Source organism: Periplaneta americana, chromosome 1 (genome assembly GCF_040183065.1).
Source record: "Periplaneta americana isolate PAMFEO1 chromosome 1, P.americana_PAMFEO1_priV1, whole genome shotgun sequence".
NCBI classification, from domain to species: Eukaryota; Metazoa; Arthropoda; class Insecta; order Blattodea; family Blattidae; genus Periplaneta; species Periplaneta americana.
The window spans coordinates 40588576-40611852 of NC_091117.1; the positions used below are offsets into that span (position 1 = coordinate 40588576).

The following is a 23277-nucleotide window of genomic DNA, read 5'->3' on the forward strand; positions in this document are numbered from 1 at the left end:
CCCCCCCATTCTCATGTAGGCTATATATTAATTTTTAAATTCTCACACTAAAGTTATGTTGATATTAGTAAACGCGTTTATCCATCCATATACTAATTAGTAGTATCAGATGAAATTCCTAAGAACTGTTGTCCAGAGGAGTTCTAGCAATGAATTCGTGCAAGTCCTTGTGACATTACATAGCAGTATGGATGTCGTACATTAAGCAGCCATTCCATAAAATAAGGGAATTTTTACCTCAGAAATATTAAGGAAAACCCTATGTATAATTAGTCAAATTGAAGCTCGTAACTACCACCACCACTAATAATAATAATAATAATAATAATAATGATAAAGATATTATTTTGAGGTTTCAGCATTTTAAAATTTTGTTTGATGTATAAATTTAAATAGTTTATGTATCAATGTGATATAACCATTTATTTTTATAAAATTATCATATGATTTCAGTATTCTCGTGTACTATGTGGTTCATACAGATCAGTTGCCTCCATATTGTCAGCATTTAAAGTTGTTAATAACAGGGATCTTTACTATTTAAAGATCTGTAAGATCTGCAAAGAGGAAAATAAATTCAGAATGAAATTTTTGCCTTTTCTTTTTGTCCCACCCGTAACACTGCCGACAACTTCATTTAGTTATTTTGCTAGGTAAATATATATTTTAAGGATCTTGGAAAAATTATTTATCATTTTTTAAACCTCTATTTCTTCTTCAATTTCGATATTAAAATTCTGACAATAACAGAAGAACGGAAAATGTTTGATTTAACATTTATCACAAAAATGCTTTTCCAATCTTTGTCCTGGCCGTAACAAATTCTAAAAATATTTCAAATGCATTAATAAAGTTTAAACATGCACTATATAAGATAATATGCTTCATTTGAAGAATTGGAACATGAAAGTTTACATTATGTTATTTAAAGTAATATAGCAATTCGAAGTTAAAAAACTGAGTAAGAATGTCCCACCCATAATTGAATGTGTCATTGCAGAAAGGTACCTAAATCACTTGAAACGAAGTTGTGGGAAGGAAAAAAAAAACTGTCTACAACAATAACTGAGAATGTAGAGTAACGAAAAAAAAAAAACTACTGCATAATCTTCTGATTGTGAGAAATATACAATATATAGGCAAATGCTCGTGATTGAAATAATTTAGCGTAAAAAATTATTCAAACTTGGTTGACTTAGGTAACTTCCTGAAATCAAAATGAGATATCATTCCGAAGTGAAAAATGATTTTTACAGATTAATTGCAGTGCAAAATGAAGGACGTCATTATTATTCATAGATATGAATAGTGTAATATCACAGCTTGAACATAAACACATGAGAACTATTACTACAATTTGTTATACATGCTAAATCAACACTTCAGGCATATTAGCTTCGCATTTTCTTTACAAAATATGTTTTACTGTCAACATACTGTCCTGCTTTGTATAAATGTTTAAGTTTCAGCAACTGGCCAGGACAAAACCTATTAATAAAAATGAATATATTTCCTAGGGATATATCGAAAGACTTTTCTAACATCCTCTCTCTTACTCAGTTTTATCGGAATTTTACCACGTGTGAAACTCTTCCTGGCTGAGACAGACAAAAGGTATGCTCTACCATTCCACCAATCCAAAGTTTTGTTACAAGACCCTTTTCTTTGTGGACGAGTATTCGAAATAACTAAACTGGGATACATTGAAGTGTTGTTTTATGTCTCTAGGAGTACGTGATGTTTCTAGATATACAGTCATCTTATAAAATTGAGGCCACCAGTTTATAAAATTCTAAGATCACTTGTCTCAACTATTTTCAATGAAAATGCACTGATCTTTGAAAATGAAACAATAAGCTCACAATATTCATAATGTGTGCGTAAATTCTCTCTCTCTTCTTAAGAGCACTTTTTTTTATCTCAAACTTCCGATCACATGGCAAAACAAATGTCCTCTGAGTGGAAAGAAGTGGAGAATTTTTTCAAACCGATTCATATTAGTTAAAGCCAAACAAGCCCTTACAAAAGTATTGTTCTTATTTTGTCCACAACAGTTATCAGAAAATAAATGTTATTCTGATATATTCTTTATAACAAATTCATTAATATAATCAATGAGAAATGATGACACTTCATCTGCGCCTTTTCTTCTGTCTCTCATGATACATAAAGAAATGAGTTTTTTCAGTCTTCAAATTGTGAATGGAAAACACATTAACGGTTAATAGTCTCAAATAGAAGATATCCTGAACTGGTATAGCTGACAAGTATAGTAGATTTTGCATAAAGTCGAACACTAAAGCCTTACTGTCTTCATTATTGAATACATTTTTCCCTTCTCTGTTTCATTCATTGTTAATACATTTTTCTCTCCCTGTTTCAAATCATTATAAAACCTCTTACTTCTCCTGTTGTGCTGTCATGTGGGAATGCAGAAAAGTACTTGTCAGTGACTTAGGAGCCTTTCTGCAGCGCAGGTGTTTTCCATATAGCATTTGTCACACAAAGTCGATGAAATCAGTACTTTTCTGTTCAGGATATGTGTCTATGAGTATGGATTCCGAAAATCGTAAAATCTAGGTTTCCCACAAAAAGTGACTTAGGTACCTTTCTGCAATGACACATTCAATTATGGAATGACTAAGGTAAAGTGTACCTGTATATGCCATGGAGGTGCACAGAGAGCATAGAGTTGGACCTCTTATGCTTTCCAAAACATCTGCATGTAAAGAGTTTCAGCCAACAGTTCTTGTAAGTCCAGGTAGTATTCATTAACTAGTAATTCTAGGTAACTTCAACCTTGATACGTCTTTAAAAAAATATACTTGTCTATTGTGTGAGCTGTTGGCATCCTCACAGCATGGGGAACAGCCTCTTTTATAGAGCTCAGCTTCTCCTGCTACCTTAGTTGCTGTTGTATGTAGGTACTCATGCTCACTGCTCTGTTTACAATCCGAGTTCCCCATCCCTGCTTAAGCATTCAGTGATGTATAGAGTTACATAGTGTGGAAGTTTGCCACCAGTACTTTAAAAAGTAATTTCTGCTGCAGTCAATAGTAACCATTTAATAATAATCCATGGCATGACAGACCATGGAGGACCAAGGCCAACCAGCTGACTGCTGGTCTCAAATCCACATGTCTCAGTAGAGATGAACAATCATCAAACCAGTGCAGGGGTAACATGTGGTTAGAGCACGATCATCCCCCCAGCTGTTATAGCTGGCCTTTGAAACCAGATTTTGCTTCTCACTATAGCTTCCCAAATTCATTAATCTAATCATTAGACTGCTGGGTGAGCATCAGTTCTACACACTATCCGAAATTTCCTTCAGTCACATCTACGAGATTGAATTCTGCCTCAAGACTTGTGAATACTCTAAAGGACGAATATGAGATGATAATAATGCTCTTTCAACACGTATTTGATCATTCTGGAGATTGTGATAACAATACTGTCATAAAGGCTTAAGGGTTTCTTCTCTTTTCTGAAAAAGTTTCATTCGCTTATTGCTTAGTCTTTTCTGAAGTATTTTCATTCACAGATGCTCTCCTCAACATTCTCCAGGCAAAAGTATGGATTTTGCATACTGTGCTAAAAAAATGGAAGAAACAACCAAGAAGCTGGAAGAAATAAGGGAACATAATTTCAGGGAAACTTTTGAAGAAGTCCCAGAAAGAGATGATGAGCCACCTTTCAAAAAACCTAGGATGCATACTACACAGCAAATGAACAGATTTCAGTCCATGGAAAAACTTTACTACTACTACTACTACTACTACTACTACTACTACTACTACCACTACTCTGAACAGTAATATGTATGACAGATACAATAAAGACTTTCCTGAAAACTCTTTGAAAACCTTGATATACAGTATGGTACTTATTTGGTATCATCCATTTGAGGAATGAATTATCTGTCATCATCGGGTTTTATTGTCAATGAATGATCATAAATCTTCGTAAAAGACTATAGAATAATTTGATTTTGTTTCAGTATTCTTTCTTTCAGCTATTATTACTAACATTGGCTCTTGGACGTCGACGTTGCATTTCCTGTGAATACCACTGTACATTATGAACCTCTTCACAAATAGTCTTAATACACAACATTGCCCTTTATTGTAACAACTCACTTTTATAACAGGTGATGACAATGCAAACAAAATTTAAATAGTTTATCAAAACAACTCCATAAAATTCAATACAAGTTTCTTTGTTTATGTCTTCGCTATCATTTTCTTCGAAGTCACAATCACTTTTGGAGTTCTCACTCGGTTCATAACTTCCTTCATTACTATTGTCAAAAGTTTTGTCGATACATAATTTTCTAAATATTTCAGTTCCCATTTCGCCCTGAACTTCTTTATCCATATTAAATGTTTCTTCCGGATCTTGGGATGAAATTTACTCATTAACTATCACGTCACCACGGCAAAAAACTGGACTGACGGAATAATCAAGGTCCCTGAAATGAGCTACTGTGCATTCCATGCCTGCATTCACAAGATAGCGAGTAATCTATTGAAACTGTTGTAGTTTCGACTGCTGATGTAGCCCATTTCGAAAGCCATTAGAAAATAAGCTGGTAAAATTCATGTTCTGGGAATAATAAGTTAATTAAGTAGTAAAATATCGCTGCAATCCAAAAGTATTGGGAATATATTTGAATAAGGAACAAACAAAAAAAAAAAGTTTCCTTCCCAGGCAGGATTCGAACCACGAAAGTCTTAGTTACCAGTCTATTGTGGCTCTGGAGTGAATAAGGCTCTGAAATTGGCTACAAGAGTCAGTCCGGGTTTTTTGCCACTACTATACAAGGTGTTTGAAGAAGCGTAGAAACAATCTTCTTCCCCTCTTTCGTCTCATATAGTAAATTTCGTGGTTTCTTTTCTTTAACTTTCAATATATTTACATCTTTTACAGTTGGTATTATTCCATATTTAAGGGTAGGTCCTTTTCTTTTATCAGGCATTATTTTACACTTCATAACCTCAGATTCATCGTAATCAGATGGTAAAAAATGGTCATGCATTAGATGTTGGGATGAAATGTTTTCTCTTGCAAAACTGCACCCAGGCCAAGTGCTGCTTTGGAGAGCGATCTCTCTTAGGAAATGAGTAGAAGAATTTTCTCTCCTGTCTGTCCTTGCCTTTATTTCCAGAAATGTTGGAACATCCATGAACTGCACATTGAGACATTTTAACGAATGAGGAAGGAACTCACTGTGATATGTGCCTTACTGCTACAGCTACGCGACCACTTGGCAAAGTAACGTCATACTATTTCTAAGAAACACTCTCCTGTGAAAATGGTGGTGAGCTGGAAGCAAAAACTATTGCATTGTTGCTTTGAAGGACGAGCACCTACATTCATTTAAAATATATTTTTTTTTGTTTTGTTCCCCTTTAAGGAGGAATATATATTGATGTGAGGAATCTTTCTGTTATTACTGGTTGTATTTTGCAGTTTTTTCTCTTAGATTCAATAATGAGTAATTGCAAATCATGCTTGTACATAAAAATGTATACTTCCATAATGGTATTTCATTGGAAGTCCTTCAATTAATATTTGAGAAGAAAGGAATTTGCTGAAAATTAGCCCTTAATGAAATTCTTTGTAATCTCTCCCTCTTCCATTATTGTAAGAAAATCTTTATAAGTAACATCCTACGTCATGTTTCTAAGAGACTTCTCTTTAGAATTGTAATTCCTTGAATTCAGAAACTCTTGTACCATTGAGCAAGGATGGAGTAATCAAGCAGACAAATAACTGTAAATAATAAATGAGTCTGCATTTTTCATGCAATGATTATTTAGCAAGATGATTGTGAGTTTGTGAAAAGAAAAGAATTGGAAAGAAACCAGGGATGGAAAATTTTAAACGCATCTTAGAATAGTAAAATGCTTTGTGTGGAATGAGGCATTGTTTGGGTGGAAACATGGATATTAAAATGGAAGTGAAGAGAAACAACTGGAAGCATTTGAAATGTGGATATGGGGCATATGTAGTGGACAGACAAAATAAAAAATGAAGCTGTGCTAGAAAGAGGAATTGGCTGAGTCACTGGCTAAGAAAAGCTGCCTACTGAGGGATGCACTGGAAGAAATGGTGAATGGGGAAAAAAATTCGGGGAAGAAATCAGATAACATTAAGATACTGTATATATGGATCGTATGCAGAGACTAACAGGAAGGTGGAAAAGAGGGAATTTTTTGAGAATAATGGGTTTACAGTGAAGGACTCGCCTGTAGGCAGAAAACTATGAATGAAAGAGTTCCATAAAATATCGATTTTATTGTTGACAATGAAAATATGTGGGGAAGTGGTGCATTTTACATTGGATTTATTATAATATATATCCTAGGTTTAAATTGCTGACAAGATACTGTGAGATTTTGTGGTTGACAAAGTGGCCAGGGGCAGGTTCTCAGTGAAAACTGGTTTCCCCATCCATTATCATTAGAGTTGCCAACATTTTCTTTTTTCAACTTTTTTTTTTTTTTTTTTAAAGAAATAAGATCAAGAAATCTACATAATTCACAAAATTTCACTTACACTATTGATAAGTTAAGACATACTGTAAGTTTGGTAATTTTACATTAAAAATTTCACAGTTTTATAATAATTTATAAGGTGAAGAATAATTAATATCAGTCTTAAAATCAGACATGTGTCTGCCGTGACATGCAGTCCGTAAGTTTGCATCACTCTTTGCCTATTAATTTGTAAAACTTTGAAATATAGATTTCTAATATAAGATAATAGTAACATTTAGTACCGGTAGCAATTATTATTTGAGATGATGCAAAGAATGTGGGAGGAACAAGAAATAATAGATGTAAGATTGCAATAAAATAATGTAAGATATGGAAGATTCTAGGAAATATGGAGAGTTGACAGCTCTAATGTTATTCCACTGACTTTATAGCCATGTTATTCCCAAAAATACATGATTTGGTTGCATATTAAGTAGATCTAGTGTAATTTTTCTACTTTAAACAGAAAATGACAATTTATAGTTAATTAAAATGGCAATAATTTTAAATAAACAGTGACTGGAGGGCTAGAACATAAAACTTCACTGGGTTTTACTATCAGACCACACTATTCAACAACTAATATATATTTCGGAAGATGTGAAATAATGACTATGTGTTGTTATGCAGTTTGGAATGCATTGACCTAAGTGCTGTTGACAAATAAGAGAATTTATTTTATAAATGAAAAAGTGCCATAAGAAATAATGTTACTAATGTGTGTTTACAAACATGGAAGAATGCGAGAAAATCTGTTTACTTAAAATCAGAACATGTTAGTACTTTAATTTTGTGTCATATGTTAATCTTCCAATGAGCTAATTTTGTCGAATTAATATTGTAACGGCAGCATTGCCCGAAGTGTAGCAATCAATAGTTATGTAGCTATGAAAGGATATGTTGGTTAGAGGAATAGGGAGTTTGTCTTTTTTTTTTTTCTCTCTTTTCCAACCTTTCTTTACTTTAAGTGGATCAATGCAGTACATTGTTCCATTGACCTTTCCTGCAGATAAGGGTTTTCCTCTTCATTTTTTCTTTTTGTGATTTTAATGTACAGTCAGTGCTATAGCTGCTCCCATCTTTAATGTGGGAAATGGGGTCTAACTCAAGAACACTGAAATATAAACCAGTGTTGTTACTTCCTTCATACTCTTATGTCAGATACAATACTTGAAAGTTACGAAATAAAACAGTTTCCTTAATTCATTGTCGTTTTATTTCCTCTCTATTTATTTTGTAAGTTCCTTTGCTACCTTACAGATGAGTGACTAAGTGGTTGGGATCCGATGGGATGAGCGCCGTCTTGAATTACTAAGTGATTACTTACGCATATCATATTATGATGTATCGAAATTCATATCCTATTTCCGTGCAGAAATTCTGCGTTAACATATGATGGATGGATAATCCTAGTGCTGGAGAGAATTTTTCTGTTCTATCCATCCATCATATGGTAAAACAGAATTCCTGCACAGAAATATCGTATGTACATCATAATAATATATGCGTAAGTAATCAGTGATTCAAGATAGCGCTCATCCCATTGGATCCCAGCCACTTAGTCACTCGTAATGAGTGTACCTCTGTACATAGTGCCACTGTCACATATTCTGTGACACAGTACCGGTACATGAGGATAGGACACCATAGGGAAAACTGAGAGATAGAACTTAAACTGAGGGGATTCGATCCGACATTGGGACTAGAATCCAGTGTGGCTTAGTGGCTAAAGCATCAGCACGTAGAGCTGAAAACCCGGGTTCGAGTCCCTGTGCCGGAGAGAATTTTTCTCTGTTCTATCCATCCTTCATCAAATGTCACATCTGCTTTCCACCTCCTTCCACTTGTTTTGTATAGTAACCGGACGTGGCCAGTCCTGTTAAGTGAGCTGCACTTTTTGCCCCCACCCCTTTTCCCACCTATTCGAGAATTACAGGATTATGGTGTATCCATTTCAGGTAAGTTTCCAATTTCTCATTCATTGTAATTGTATTGCAGTTATTGGTAGGCTATGTCTTATTTTTTAGTTACATGAGTGCGATGTCGAGTAAAAGAAAATGTGTTGTTGCATCCATAAAGGATAAGTTAGAAGATCTGAGATGTGTGAAAAATAGTGCAATCTTGCTTTCGATTATGGAGGAGTATTAATCTGATTGGGTTAAATGTAAATCCAAACTTTTGGAATATTCCTGCAAATTACCGAAATATTCCTCATTGATTATCTGAAATGGCTGCGCCTCCTTTATTTTGGATAAACGGGGTTGTACTGTATTGGTTGATTTGATTTAATTTCCTTACAAACCTTAAACCCTCTGAATGAGGTTTTGGCTAACATCTATTATCAGGCAGTACATCTCACTTGACGATGTGTATCTGAGGAGAAATAATAAAAATTGTTGCCTACATCTCAAGTCTGATTAGTGTTATTAGCAGGGAACGGATTTATATGGACTAAAAATATATGAAATATGTAAATATATATGTAGTTATTTTTACCAAAATATGGAATTAAATATGGATTTTTACCAAAATATGGAATTAAATATGGACTTAAAATTATAAAAAAATGACTATGTACGTTAAATATTGGTACATTTTAATCAAACTAAACAAAAAATATAATGGACGTACCTTATCTTCCAATGTAGTTTCAACAAAACACAATTTTTATTGTCTGTTACCATAACAATAGGTTACAAACATTTCTTTCAAGTGCTGAAAAGTGAATCTTCTTCTATTGTCTCTGAGGATAGATTTATACTGACTAAAAGAGCGTTCGACGTCACAAGAAGTAACTGGTACATAATTCAATTTCACAATGTCTGCTGGGGATAAGTCCAAGTTAATCTTCACTGTTGATTCACCACTCATCACAGCAACAACCTTTTGTAGTTCTTCATATCCAGGGTTTTTTGAAAGTACAGTGTCCACCTTAGCTCTTACTGCATCTGCAACTTTACCTCTACCACGATTCAGTTGTTCCACAGTACTATTTATAATTTCAAAACTTTCAGATAGTGAAAGGTGCCTATTTTGGAGACTTTTGAGCGTTTTTATGATGCATGAAAATGTATGCTGAATGTGAGCTAAGTCATTCTTCACACTTATGTCACAGGTAACTGTTTTCGCAGTATCAATTGAGACTGCATCTTCAGAGTCCAATGCAAGGAGAACATTGTTAATAGAGTCTATATGTTCGGCATAATATTCAACTGCTTCTAGCCATGTACCCCATCTAGTTAAAATTGGCTTTGGTGGCAATGGAATTTCAGGGTACATTTCTTTCAACACGTTAACTCTACTGGGAGCTTTGAGAAATACTTTTTTCACTGATGAAATCAACAAATCTACTTTAGGGAAATTGTCTCTGACCACTTCTGCCACACGATGAAATGCATGCGCCACACAAGTAAAATGAGTCAATTTAGGATATACAACAGATAATGCTTGTCCAGCTTTGACCATATAAGGGGCAGCATCGCTAATAAAGAATAACACATTATCGTACATAATACCCTTTGGCCACAGGATACCCATAGCTTCGTTGAACAGTTTAACTATAGTTTTGTTATTGCACTTTTCTAGAACATCACAATGTAAAAGAATTCGTTCAGAATATTGTTCACTTAACAAACCGATAACTACATTACCAACAAGTCTACCTTCTTTGTCGGGAGTCTCATCAATGGAAACCCAAATTGAACTATCTTTAATTTCATCTCTTATCTTCTGTATTGTCTCATCGTAGATGGATGGAGCATACGTCTTCCTAAGTGTTGACTCATCCGGGATTGTATGTTGAGTATATTTTTCAAGGAATTCCCTGAAGACCTTATTCTTTAGTTTGTAGAGAGGAATATCAGCAGAGATGAGAGAACGGCACAGGTCGATGTTAAACTCAGATCTTACATTCGATGTTGTTGGTTGTGTTAAAAACAATTGTCTCTGCTTGGAATTTAGTTGTTTGTTGGCCTGATGTTTACTAGTTGTAATGTGTTGTTGCACCAGGAACTTTTGTGTAGATGATACTGCACACTGACACAAATTACAAAATAATATTTTATTGTCAGTTGATAAACCATCTTCTTTAAATTCTGAAATGTAACTTGTTAGTTTTGATTTTAAATTGACTGAATGACGTACTTTTGGCATATTTACCGTCTTTATAGTATGATTTACAAAACTGAACCTATGTGTACTCTGACTGGCATTTAACTGTTGAGCTGCACAACTGAAGTCTGTTAAAAATTTTAAATTAAATTAATACAGTTTTGTAACTTACCCATTGTTGATAGGACTGCTAATTTTCAAATAACTCTGATGTTAAAGGGATTACTGAACATGTGTTTAAATCTCTATTGTTGAAATGTATTTTTAAAAGTTAATGGAATTTTGTTTTGTTTTATTGTTAAACCTAATATAATATGGACTGTTTTATATGAAATATGGAAAATATATGGAAATTAACGAAAATATGTACTAAACTCTAAAATATGGAAAAATATGGAAAATAAAAGTAGGATTTTTCAACCCTACACATTGTGAAACATAAAGATAATGCAAAATATAAATTATATTAGCTTTATAAGTAAATATGTATTTACATATAAATCCTTTCCCTGGTTATTAGTATGCAATGAAGGAAGAAAGGAAATGGCCACCCTACCCTATTATCTCCTGGCTTAGTTGTGTCATGAATAATTCCTGAGGTTCTAACCAGTCTTCAGACTCCTGACTAAATTAATGAATCTCTAAGGGCCAAAGAACAGTTACATTTGAACCAGATGTATGCAGTTTTTGGCACTGGGTCAGAATATTGAAGGAAGTTTTTTCTTTATTCCCACATTGCTTACACAAGAGATCATCAATGATATCCTCCACTGCAGGTCTCTTCAGTTGACAAGACTTCGTCAGTAACCTCGTCACCATATTTATAGCTATACTAGAAGGAATTTAATGAAGTCAGGCCTTGAGCTTCGTCTCTTCCACAGTTTCTTCGAATTTGTTAGGAAGATCTTTGAGTACTCAGAATGTAGTGAGGGGTAAAACCAGAAGAGGGACTTCAGTGGACATTTGCACCACACCCTTCCATTCCTCAAAAAAATATAGAAAGGCTCTTGAAATTGACTTCGTAATGCTTCCAATGCTATTTACTCATTACTAGAGACCAGCACAATATGAAGAAAATGTTGCTAAAAAAAAGGGGGGGGGGAATTTATTTTGGAAACGTATGAAAATATTCAATATTTCAATACTAAAACCATTTTGAGGATCTTTACATCATTATTTATAAAATAAGCCTTCAGAGATCAATAGTTTTGCCTATATTAAACGTGATCAAATAAAATACAGTAAATCTACATAATTAACTAATTTTTTCAGCACCATCACATCCTTACCTGAATGTAAGAACTGGGTAACTCAATTTTTTTTACAAAAAAAAAAAAAAAAAGAGAGAAAAAAATAAATTCTTACATTAGCTACAATACAAGGTAAGTAACTTTTCTATATTTTCTGGCGAAAAATTAAACCTTCCGTCAGTTAATATTGTTTTGTATGATGAAATCCCATGAAGTCCCAAAAAGAGAAGAAATTAAGTAGACAGCAAAATTGACGGATGAATGAAAACCATTTAGAACATTAATTTACACATATATAAAAGGACACGGCAACGCTGAAAAGACTTCCATTAGAAAGGATGAGAAAAGGTGGAATAGGAACTACTTATTTTGTTTTAGCTTATCAAATTCATTGAAGGTACGAGTTCATTGACTCTAAAGAGGAATTTGGACATTTTACTTTTGAGAGTCCCGGAATGTTGGTGAAACTGGTGGCTTGGGGTTTTTAAGTTTCTCCTGGAAAACATCTCTATTGTCTCCTTATAATGTCTCGAAAGTTCGGTTGTTGGGGGTTGCATCAGTCCGCTGCTGCTAAGGAACAATGATATGTTGAGGGTTGTATCGGCATGCTTCCACTAAGGAGCAATAGGCGTGTAGAGTGTTACAGAAATGGCAACAGACTTTCTTCCCAAATAGGTGACCACTTGAACATTCCACGTTAATAAATAAAACTAAAATTATATATCTCATTTTAATTAAAATATTCATATATGTATTTGAAAATAGGCTATATGTATATTACAAAAATAATAAAAATATTAATGATGTATTGATATTATACTGCATTAAAGAACCTAGTAAGAAACTACATACGTAACTACTACATTATAAGAAAACTCATTTATTCATTTCGATGGATATTGCAATGACTATTTATGACATAATAACTGGAAAGAAATGTAGGCCTATCTAACTTTTAAACAAAACATTTAAACATAATACACTACATTATAAGGAAGGTGGGATATGATGGTAGACTGGATTAATCTTGCTCAGGATAGGGACCGATGGCGGGCTTATGTGAGGGTGGCAATGAACCTTCGGGTTCCTTAAAGTCATAAGTAAGTACACTACATTATAACAACAAGGTAAGACTGTTAGAGTCGACGGCAATTCGGAAGGCAGTAGTCTGCTAGCATTTGCATAGAGAGAGACAGATAGAGAGGACAAGGCAGCACACAACATTGCCACATCGTACTTCACGAGCACGTGCAATACAAATAGTGCAGGAGAGAATTTAAGTTATCAAAAGACAATAATGACCTTAGCTGTTGATTACTGTAAGCATGACACCAAACAAACCCTCTTTCCTTCACTAACAATATTCTTTGCACGGTTCTCAATCCCACACCACATGCTTCTACAGTCGTTTCTTGCGTGTTGGCAACGTTGCAATCAGCATCAAGATGGCCGGCAGCGTTCTGCTCGTCAACATTTTTAAAATAATTATACACCTTAAACACTATTTTCCGTGCCTGCCTGTGCAATACTTGTCTTTTTACAGTCTCTTCTTCCATTTATTTATCTTACACATACACAGTAAATGTTAGTTTTACTTATTCAATGTATTGAAACACTCACACGTGAACAAACGAACTCTGGAAGTACTTGTTACAGACTGATTCTGATTAGTTCTACTGTACAAGTTTGTGACGTCACATACCAGAAATGCTACAGCACATGTAGCAGCTGACCGCCTTCCGAAATGCCATCTAGTCTAGCAGAGTATTGCTTTTACTTACTCAAACTCTAAGGTTCGTAATTATTTGTGTGAAATTATATACTTATCTTCAATTAACTTTAAGACTAAATATTACTAACTTAATCTTCATTGCTTCCCTTGTTTCAAAAGTCAAGCTACGCCACTGTTCTTTTACTATCTGTGACACCAGTGTGAAAAATTACTCATTAATATCAAGTTTCATATTTTTTCTTTCTCTCTTTTACTCTTATGCAGTCCTAGAAACCACAGTGACGTAGGAGAGGGGATTTGATCAACATTAGACATATTCACATTGGGGGCCCTGCTGGCCATGAGATTGGTGTGATGCAGACCACTGTAGAGTCATCAGAGGATATGCACAAATCAAGCTATAAATACCCAATTCCATGGAATGAAGATAAATTTCTACCCATTCCGGGAATCAAACTACAGACAGCTTTGTTGGGACAAGTACGTTATTGACAGCAGCAAACTTTAGGAATCATTAATTTAATATCACACAAACTGTTATATAAACTGTGCATTTATTTTTTCTGACATGTTCTCAGGATCTCCATTGCATTATATTACCAAAACCATACATAAATAAATAAATCGTGTCTGAATAAGTAAAATTATAAACCTGTAAAGATGAAATCTAAGTATGGAGAAGGATAAACAATCAAACTTTTATGGTAAGCCATAGATGTATTATACAGTATTTTGTATACATGTTTCACTGAGCCATACAGTTAACAAACGACATGAAAACAGCTTTAAATTATCCTATTAAAATGCAATAGAGATTGTACTCGATTATCTTTTGATTCACAATGAAACAAGGAATGTAACAGTCTTAAAATTTACCATAAGCATTTTTTATATTTATATAAAGAAAATTAAATTACTTTCATTTATTCAAAAAGACTTGCAATTAAAATATTGTCATAAGTATAACAACTGTAGAGCTGCTGGTCCGTTTCATTGCAAAATATTTGCAGATGTATATTGTGTGCTTGATATTGGTGATTCTGTGACTGCTGCGTGACGGGTGATGGCCTGCTATATTAATGTATATCTAACTACTGAGGATGTTGCATACAAAATTACGGCATAGTTGAAGTAGGATAGCATGAGAAACAGTATTAGAAATACAACATCTGAATCATAGTTAAGGAAAATTGAGCATCAACATCACAAATTTTGGTTCAACTGAATATATACTAGGTCGTGTCAAAAGTATTTTCCTATAAATACACTACTTATTTGTCTTTGAGTTGCTAGGTAAATCACGATTGTCTGTATATAACTGGACCCGCCAAAGTCATAGCCCTTTAAGATGTACAATAGGACGTGTCAGAGTCACAGCCCTTTCACATAAAAAAACAGGACTTGTAGAAGTCACAGCCCTTTTACATAAAAAAACAGGACTTGTAGAAGTCACAGCCCTTTTAGATTAACAACAGGACTTGTCAGAGTCGCAGCCCTTTTACATAAAAAAACAGGATTTGTAAAAGTCACAGCCCTTTTACATAAAAAACAGAACTTGTCAGAGTCGCAGCCCTTTTACATAAAAACAGGACTTGTAAAAGTCACAGCCCTTTTAGATTAACAACAGGACTTGTAGAAGTCGCAGCCCTTTTACATAAAAAACAGGACTTGTAAAAGTCACAGCCCTTTTAGATTAACAACAGGACTTGTCAGAGTCGCAGCCCTTTTACATAAAAAACAGGACTTGTAGAAGTCACAGCCCTTTTACATAAAAAACAGGACTTGTAAAAGTCACTGCCCTTTTAGATTAACAACAGGACTTGTCAGAGTCGCAGCCCTTTTACATAAAAAAACAGGACTTGTAGAAGTCACAGCCCTTTTAGATTAACAACAGGACTTGTCAGAGTCGCAGACCTTCTACATAAAAAAACAGGATTTGTAAAAGTCACAGCCCTTTTACATAAAAAACAGGACTTGTCGGAGTCGCAGCCCTTTTACATAAAAAACAGGACTTGTAAAAGTCACAGCTCTTTTAGATTAACAACAGGACTTGTAGAAGTCGCAGCCCTTTTACATAAAAAACAGGACTTGTAAAAGTCACAGCCCTTTTAGATTAACAACAGGACTTGTCAGAGTCGCTGCCCTTTTACATAAAAAACAGGACTTGTAAAAGTCACAGCCCTTTTAGATTAACAACAGAACTTGTTAGAGTCACAGCCCTTTTACATAAAAAAACAGGACTTGTAAAAGTCACAGCCCTTTTAGATTAACAACAGGACTTGTAGAAGTCGCAGCCCTTTTACATAAAAAAAAAGGACTTGTAAAGAACTTGTCAGAGTCACAGCCATTTTAAATCAACAAGAGGACTTGTCTGAGACACAGCCTTTTTAAATCAACAACAGGACTCGTCAGTCACGGTCACTTTACATTAACAAGACTTGTTAGAGTCACAGCCCTTATAGATTAAGAACAAAACTAGTCAGTCACAGACCTTTTAGCTAACAACAGGACGTGTCAGAGTCACAGTCCTTCTAGATCAACAACAGGACTCTCAGAGTCATGATCCTTTTACATTAACAGAACTTGTTAGGGTCACAGTCCTTTTACATAACAGAACTTTTTAAGAGTCACAGCTCTTTTAGATTAAGAACAGAACTTGTCAGAGAGTCACAGTTTGTCAGAGTCACAGGTTTTTTCTAGATTAACAACAGGACTTGTCAGAGTCACAGCCCTTTTAGATCACAACAGGACTTGTCAGTCACAGCCCTTTTAGATCAACAACAGGACTAGTCAAGAATCACAGCCCTTTTACATTAAGAACAGGACTTGTAAAAGTCACAGATCTTTTGTATTAACAACAGGATTGTCAGTCACAGCCCTTTTAGATTAACAACAAATCTTATCCGAGTCATAGCCCTTTTACATTAATGACAGGACTTATCAGTCAGAGACCTTTTAGATTAACAACAGGACTTGTCAGAAACAAAACCCTTTCAGATCAACAATAGGACTTGTCAGAATCATAGACTTTTAAATTAACAACAGGACTTGTCGGTATTCTGACATAAAATAAACATTTTTGTAATATCAAAAAGTAGCGAGGCCTAATGTTTGCAGAGACTTAGCCATAGATAGAAACAAAATTTAAATTTTATACATTTAAGCAAGATAATAAAACTTAAGAGTAATCGCGAGAATTGTGGGAGAGGAGGAGAAGGGCATAGGAAAAGAGAGTTTGTGTGTTATTCCTAAATCTACCTTAAATAAAAATTTCAGAATTAAATCAGCGAATTTACTAGGATGAATTAAAACGAGACAACTCACTCTAGTATATTAATATCCTGAAAGTGAAGAATTTCCTACAAGTTCACAACAACCACTTTCAGTATCTCAAGACTTCATATAATTTTATGGTAGTCATGTACTAGAAAGTTATTACAGTAAACAAATTAATTCAAGGGCATTCAATTTCCCTCAACGAACTTCGGAGTAGAATAACTGACATTTTAACTAGGTATACTTTAAATGTTACTTTACAATATTAGAAGAGCATAGCATTAAGATAAATTTATTTAAATTACGGATTCAATGCCAAATCTTCTGATAAGGTAGGCTAATATCACTCTGCTCATAACTGTTTCTCTGGGGCTTCCAAGTATAAATGAAACAGCTTATGATAAGATAAGATACAAGTCACGTAACTAGCTTACAGACAGTGCATTTTAAAATTATGTTCTGTTTCAGACACACAACTTCGTTCACTATAAAATACAAAAATGTGAGGAATTATATGAAGATTTAAATTATATCTTCCATTTCTACATTTAAAAATCAGGTTAACAAAACTGCTTACTTTCATAAGCAATGAAACTTTAAAATAATATCCTTCATACGATATTAACAAATACTTTGTGAAGTAACATGGATTATGAAGGTAATACAAAGTATTACAGAAAAAAAAACTAACTTCGATATATATAATCCATGTTGCTTCTCAGAATATTTGTTAATATCGTATCAAGGGTGTTATTTTAAAGTTTTGTTGTGCACAGAAGTACCAGTAAGCATTTTTAACATGATTTTTAAACGTAGAAATAACCCCTTTTTTTAGATAATGGAAGATATAATTTAAATCTTCATATAATTCCTCATATTAAGATCGTCATCATGTCTACAGCCCAATATAAGCCTTAGCTTCCCTATTTTTGGCAACATATACACAAAGTTCATTTTACAGATGAGGGCGAACTTCTGAAAATGTAGCAAACATACCTCCATTATGTATTTATCATTTCTTCTCCCATTTTGAAATTGTTCAGTTTCAGTAGTGTTCAAAATTACATAGTATTTTGCCTTTCCGCATTTGCTTCAATTGTATCGTGTAGTAAAATAAACCTTGCTATATTCAGTACATTCAATAATCATACCATTATTAAAACCATAAAAACCAGCAGTAAGAAATAGAGTCATTATGATCAATAGCTTTTACTTCGATACTTGCAAAAATCTTTGAAAAAAAAAAAAAAATGACATCAGCAACACTAAAATGGTTCACAGAAAATTAGAAACTACTAATTGAAGAACAAGCTGGTATAGATTTTAAAGGTACTTATAATACTTTCTGAAGAAGCAAGCTAATGGAGAAACGCAAGAGATATGAAGTGAGGAGAAATATGCTCAGCTGGTTTGGCAGGTTTCTAGCAAAGAGATGGGTCAGAGTGGGACGAGGCAGAATCAAAGTATAAGCAATCCAGAATTGACCTTCTACATGAAGCAGTCTCCAACATGTATATCAAAGGGCTCCCAAAGAGGCTGAAAAAAAAGAATGAAACAGCCTCTCACATAACCTTCAAATGTGAAACATTAGTTGGGGGGATATATGAACTCCTGGGAATTATTAATCCTAAGGAGGATCTTCCAGAAAAGAATCTGGTGAACAGACTCTTGAGCCTAATATGAAGGAAAGATATATGTTCAATTAGAACCAAAGAAAATGAGTAATAATATATGTACAATGGATCTTCACTGTTTCAATGTTAGGGAATTACACCTGATCCTATGTAATCTAATCTAATGGACATCAGCAAAAAATAACAAAGAACCCTGGAGAAAAATTATGAATCACTCCTTAAAGGTATATAACCCATGAGCAATAAAGAAAAACATGATCATCAAATCAAAACCTGTATAACAATTCTTTTCATTATGCCACAACAGTGAAGATTTCAGCTTGAAAATTGATAGTCAAATGTTACAGAAGAATGTCAATACAATTTAGGAGTACTTTTTGACACAACCTTAACTGGGCAGACCACATTAACAAACAGTACAGAAAACAAACAAGAGGCTAGCAAGAGCAAAGTGGGGCAGTACACAGCATACTGAATATCACCCACATATAACACCTATGTCAAATCTATAATGAAATGTATCAGTGAAGTTACTGTTATAGCCACTAAAACAAGACTGGAAAACCTTGAAAGAGCCAAAAATAATGACTTAAGACTAATTTATGCAGCAATGAATACAACATCAGTTACAGCCCTCTAACTATACACAAGAAATCTGCCAATTAGTCTGGAGATACAAAAACAAGCAGCATCATCCTTATTCAAGTTGCAAGTTTTTTTCCAAAGCAAGCTGAATGAAACAACAAAACTCGCATCATACCAATAAATAACAAATCAACATTCTAAATCACTAAAGAACTGTTAAGTTATTTAAATAAACAATTACTTCACTATGCTAATGTTACTCTATGTTAATATTTTACCTTAATTGACTAGTTTAGATGTTGTGTGTATAAGAGAACTGCAGAATAGGGATTAGAACTGGTTTATATTTGACCAGCCAGAGAACATCTGTTAAGGTTGAGCATCTACCTGAATGTTCGAACTTCAAGTGGTTATATGATATACATCCGTCAAATGAATAATCAGTAAATAAAGCCAACACAATTTTAACTTCCAACTACTGCTGAAAGAAAAAAAAATTATATGTGAATAAAATTTTTGAAGGAAACTTGTTTTGTGGGCTAGATAGAACACTAGGCGCACTTCATCATACACGAATTCTAACATATTCTGAGTACACAAACGTAGTAACAATTTAAGGAAATTTACTTTATCTAATCAAGATGAAAAGTGTAGGACTTGAGGCTTTCCCAGCATTGGATATGGAATACTCCGTAATTCTTTTTGAATTCTCAGCCAGGTAAGTTGGATAGCTGCTTCCAAGTTTTTGGTGACTAGCTCTGCCATCTTCTTCAGGGATGAAGTGCCAAGGGACCATATCTAGCCGGTAGTAGCACAATACCGCCTGGAAATGGTCCACAAGATAGATTTTGACGCCACCACTGTCTTGAACAAGGCATCAGGTTATTGGGGCCTGGTTGTCAAGGAAGTCATCAAAATCCAACTAGATGGCAATCATTTCAACAGAGATGGGGGGAATACAGACGAGTACAGTGTCGAAATCTGCAATCAACATGCTTCGATCAACCAGAACATGGCAGACGGTCAAGACTAGGAACTAGCTCCTGATTGGTCTGCAGCGGGAAGCCCTATTAACCACTTATATACTGGCTAGACATGGTCCCACGGCACTTCATCCCTGAAAAAGATTGCAGAGCTAGTGTCAAAGGCTTGGAAGCAACTATCTAACTTGCCTGGCTGAGAGCCCGAGAAGAATTATTCCAAGATGGAAAGTGTTTGCTTGAAACAAGCCTACAATTTATTGGACACTTTAATACAGTTACATTTTTTATTAATTGAACTTACGGTAATTCCATGATTAATATATAGTGCTTTCATAGCTCGGCTGGACCATTCCATGGCATTATATAACACAACAATAAGAATTTATTTTAAAGGTAAAGGTAAAGGTATCCCCGTAACATGCCATGAAGGCACTTGGGGGGGCATGGAGGTAGAGCCCCATGCTTTCCATGACCTCGGCACTAGAATGAGGTGGTGTGGTCGGCACTACACTCTAACCGCCTTTTACCCCCGGGAAGGACCCGGTACTCAATTTTATAGGAGGCTGAGTGAACCTCGGGGCCGTTCTGAAAGTTTGGCAACGAGAAAAAATCCTGTCACCACCTGGGATCGAACCCCGGACCTTCTAGTCCGTAGCCAAGTTCAGAAATTGGTCTGGTACAGACTTGATTGCATGCTTGTTAGTTTTTACACGACTTGCATGAATGGTTGAAGTGTCTATAAAATTTTCTCGTCAATTGACGATCAGTGCTGCAGAACAGTCCGGCTGAGCTACAAACGCACTGTATAAATGAATAAATGTACACCAGTAACACTAAATGAAATAAGCATAATACATAATCTGAAATCTGATATGTAAACAAATGCAAGAACAGAATAAATTATATTTAGGCTACTTACAAAATAGAAGGGCAATAAGTACATACATTCTATTATAACGTTTATAATTTAAACACCCAAAATGCATAGTACCTCCAAAATAGTATTTGTTCATATAAAATTTATCTTAATTTCTCTAAGTAGATCCTTTATCATTTCATACAGAAATAGTTTTTAAGAAAATAGAATGTTATATTAACAAAAAGAAAAGTACTCTCACACTCCTAATGGTTGTAGTTTCACACTGTATGTTGTTGCTCTTGACTATACCTAACTATAATACATAGATGTATGAATGAATGAACGAACGAATAAAAGAGGGAGCTAGGAAATATAAATTGAAGGGTAAACGATGATAATCAGGTAGGCAGAAAATAGGAAAGATTGGAGAAAACTGGGTTTGCAGTGAAAGATCTGCCCTTGAACAGAACACTGAATGAATGAATAAATGAATGATGATAATCGCATCCTTGCAAGGGCTCTTGGAATTCCTGGATTACTCAATGTAATCCAGAGCTGTTCACCCATAAAGAGTGAGAAACAAATCGAATATTCGTTAGACCGAATGCTAAGGCAGTCAGCAATATAGAAGAGCTTGCATACTGTAAACAGCACCAGGTACAATATACTGTAACACTTCCCTTTTTTTTAATTATTTTTACTTTAACTGGTTGCGTAACTGGCATATATGAAATCTGGCAGCTCCGATATTGTGCATTTGTTCCTTAATAATAAGTGGGGGAAGGGGGAGGTTAGAATATAAAGATATGTAGCTGACGATTTTTATGTTAAACGTATTTGTGGCTGTAAACTAAAACCACGTGTTTATCATTATAGGCCTATACATCTCACAGAAGTCAGTCAGTGAAGCAAAAGAAAATTGTGTCTTCTTCAATGTAGCTTTTCTAAAGAATTATCATCATCATCATCATCATCATCATCATCATCATCATGCACAATAATAGGGAAGATAAAATATTTTACTTATACTAAGCATTTCTTTCCTTCGCTATTCTTACTATAAATAATGATTATTTGTAGTATAAAACTAGGTAATATGCCTATGTTACAGTAATTAGGACACTGACGTATTGGTATGACAACACTTCCAGCAAGGAGCCTGAAAGGAGACTCGTATAGAACATTTAGTGTTCCTTAATCTTAACATTTCCTTACTCAAAACTGCAGAAAATGATTGTTTTCAAATTAGCACTGAGGTAGTTCCGGTGATTTCGGAAGTGAAAATTGTTGAATTGGATATTCTATGAGTTTTTCTTTTCCTTTTTTTGGTGGAGATGCAGTTAGTAATAGTATATGCAAGGCATAATAAAAGCCTAAACTAACCAAACCTAACCTGTCGTATATGCATGGTGTATAACCGGAGTATGAAGGGAACTACCTCAGCGCTAGTTTAGCCTCACATTTTTCTGGAATCACCTGTATAAACCAAAAACATAAAATTATTAACTTCAATTCAGTCCCTCGTCATTACGCCAGACTTATTTCCATCTCTCAAATAGGCTACATATTTTAGTTTAGAGTTCTTTGTAAATAAAATACACGAATAAGGTACCGTAACACTATAGGCCTATATGAAATCCTAAGAACTTAGTAAATTGTATAATCATGTGAAATGGACTAAAATTTGTTACTTCAATCCTAACCTATACTGATAAGAATGCCGTAGTTGAACTTCTTTTTTGAAACACAAACCTACAAACATTTTTTAATTCTTCCATTAAAACAAAAATATCAGCGTTAATGTATAAACAGTTGCATTAACATAAGAACGATTAAAGGATACTGATCACTGCTCGTTCCCATCTTTCTACCATGTATAGTTCTGTTACCATCAAGTAACGAAAGTACCAGTAACATAAAAACTTCCACACTGACTGTATCATCTTTACGTAAATCACAAAATTTGAAACTTAATATTTTATGGTTAGACGTTATCTCAACATCAAACACTAAAACTTAATGAAATCCACATGCCGTTTCCTATATTTCAACATCACTCCCCACCATGATTACTTTCGCCAAGGCAACAGACACAGATAGACAAGCCCTCTTTAATCATAGCACAGCTCTCCAGTAGGCGTAACTAAAATATGCCAGATGCCAGATTTATATGGTTCGTTTAGATGACATCTGTCAGCTAGTTTACTACCATAATATATGCGTGTCAATGAATATCATAGAGTCGATTATATTAAAAAGGTGACTGAAAGATAATACACATTTCTGAAAGTATTTATGCTTACGGA

The 23277-nt window shown here is 34.4% G+C and overlaps 1 long non-coding RNA gene across 1 annotated transcript; it reads right to left on the bottom strand.

The window, feature by feature from the left end:
* Positions 1–14169: 14169 nt before the first annotated feature.
* Positions 14170–23241, bottom strand: LOC138694797 (uncharacterized). Its single transcript, XR_011331015.1, has 2 exons — positions 22815–23241; positions 14170–14803 (listed from the first exon to the last, which is right to left on the bottom strand). It is a non-coding gene; the product is annotated as an uncharacterized lncRNA (long non-coding RNA).
* Positions 23242–23277: the final 36 nt, after the last annotated feature.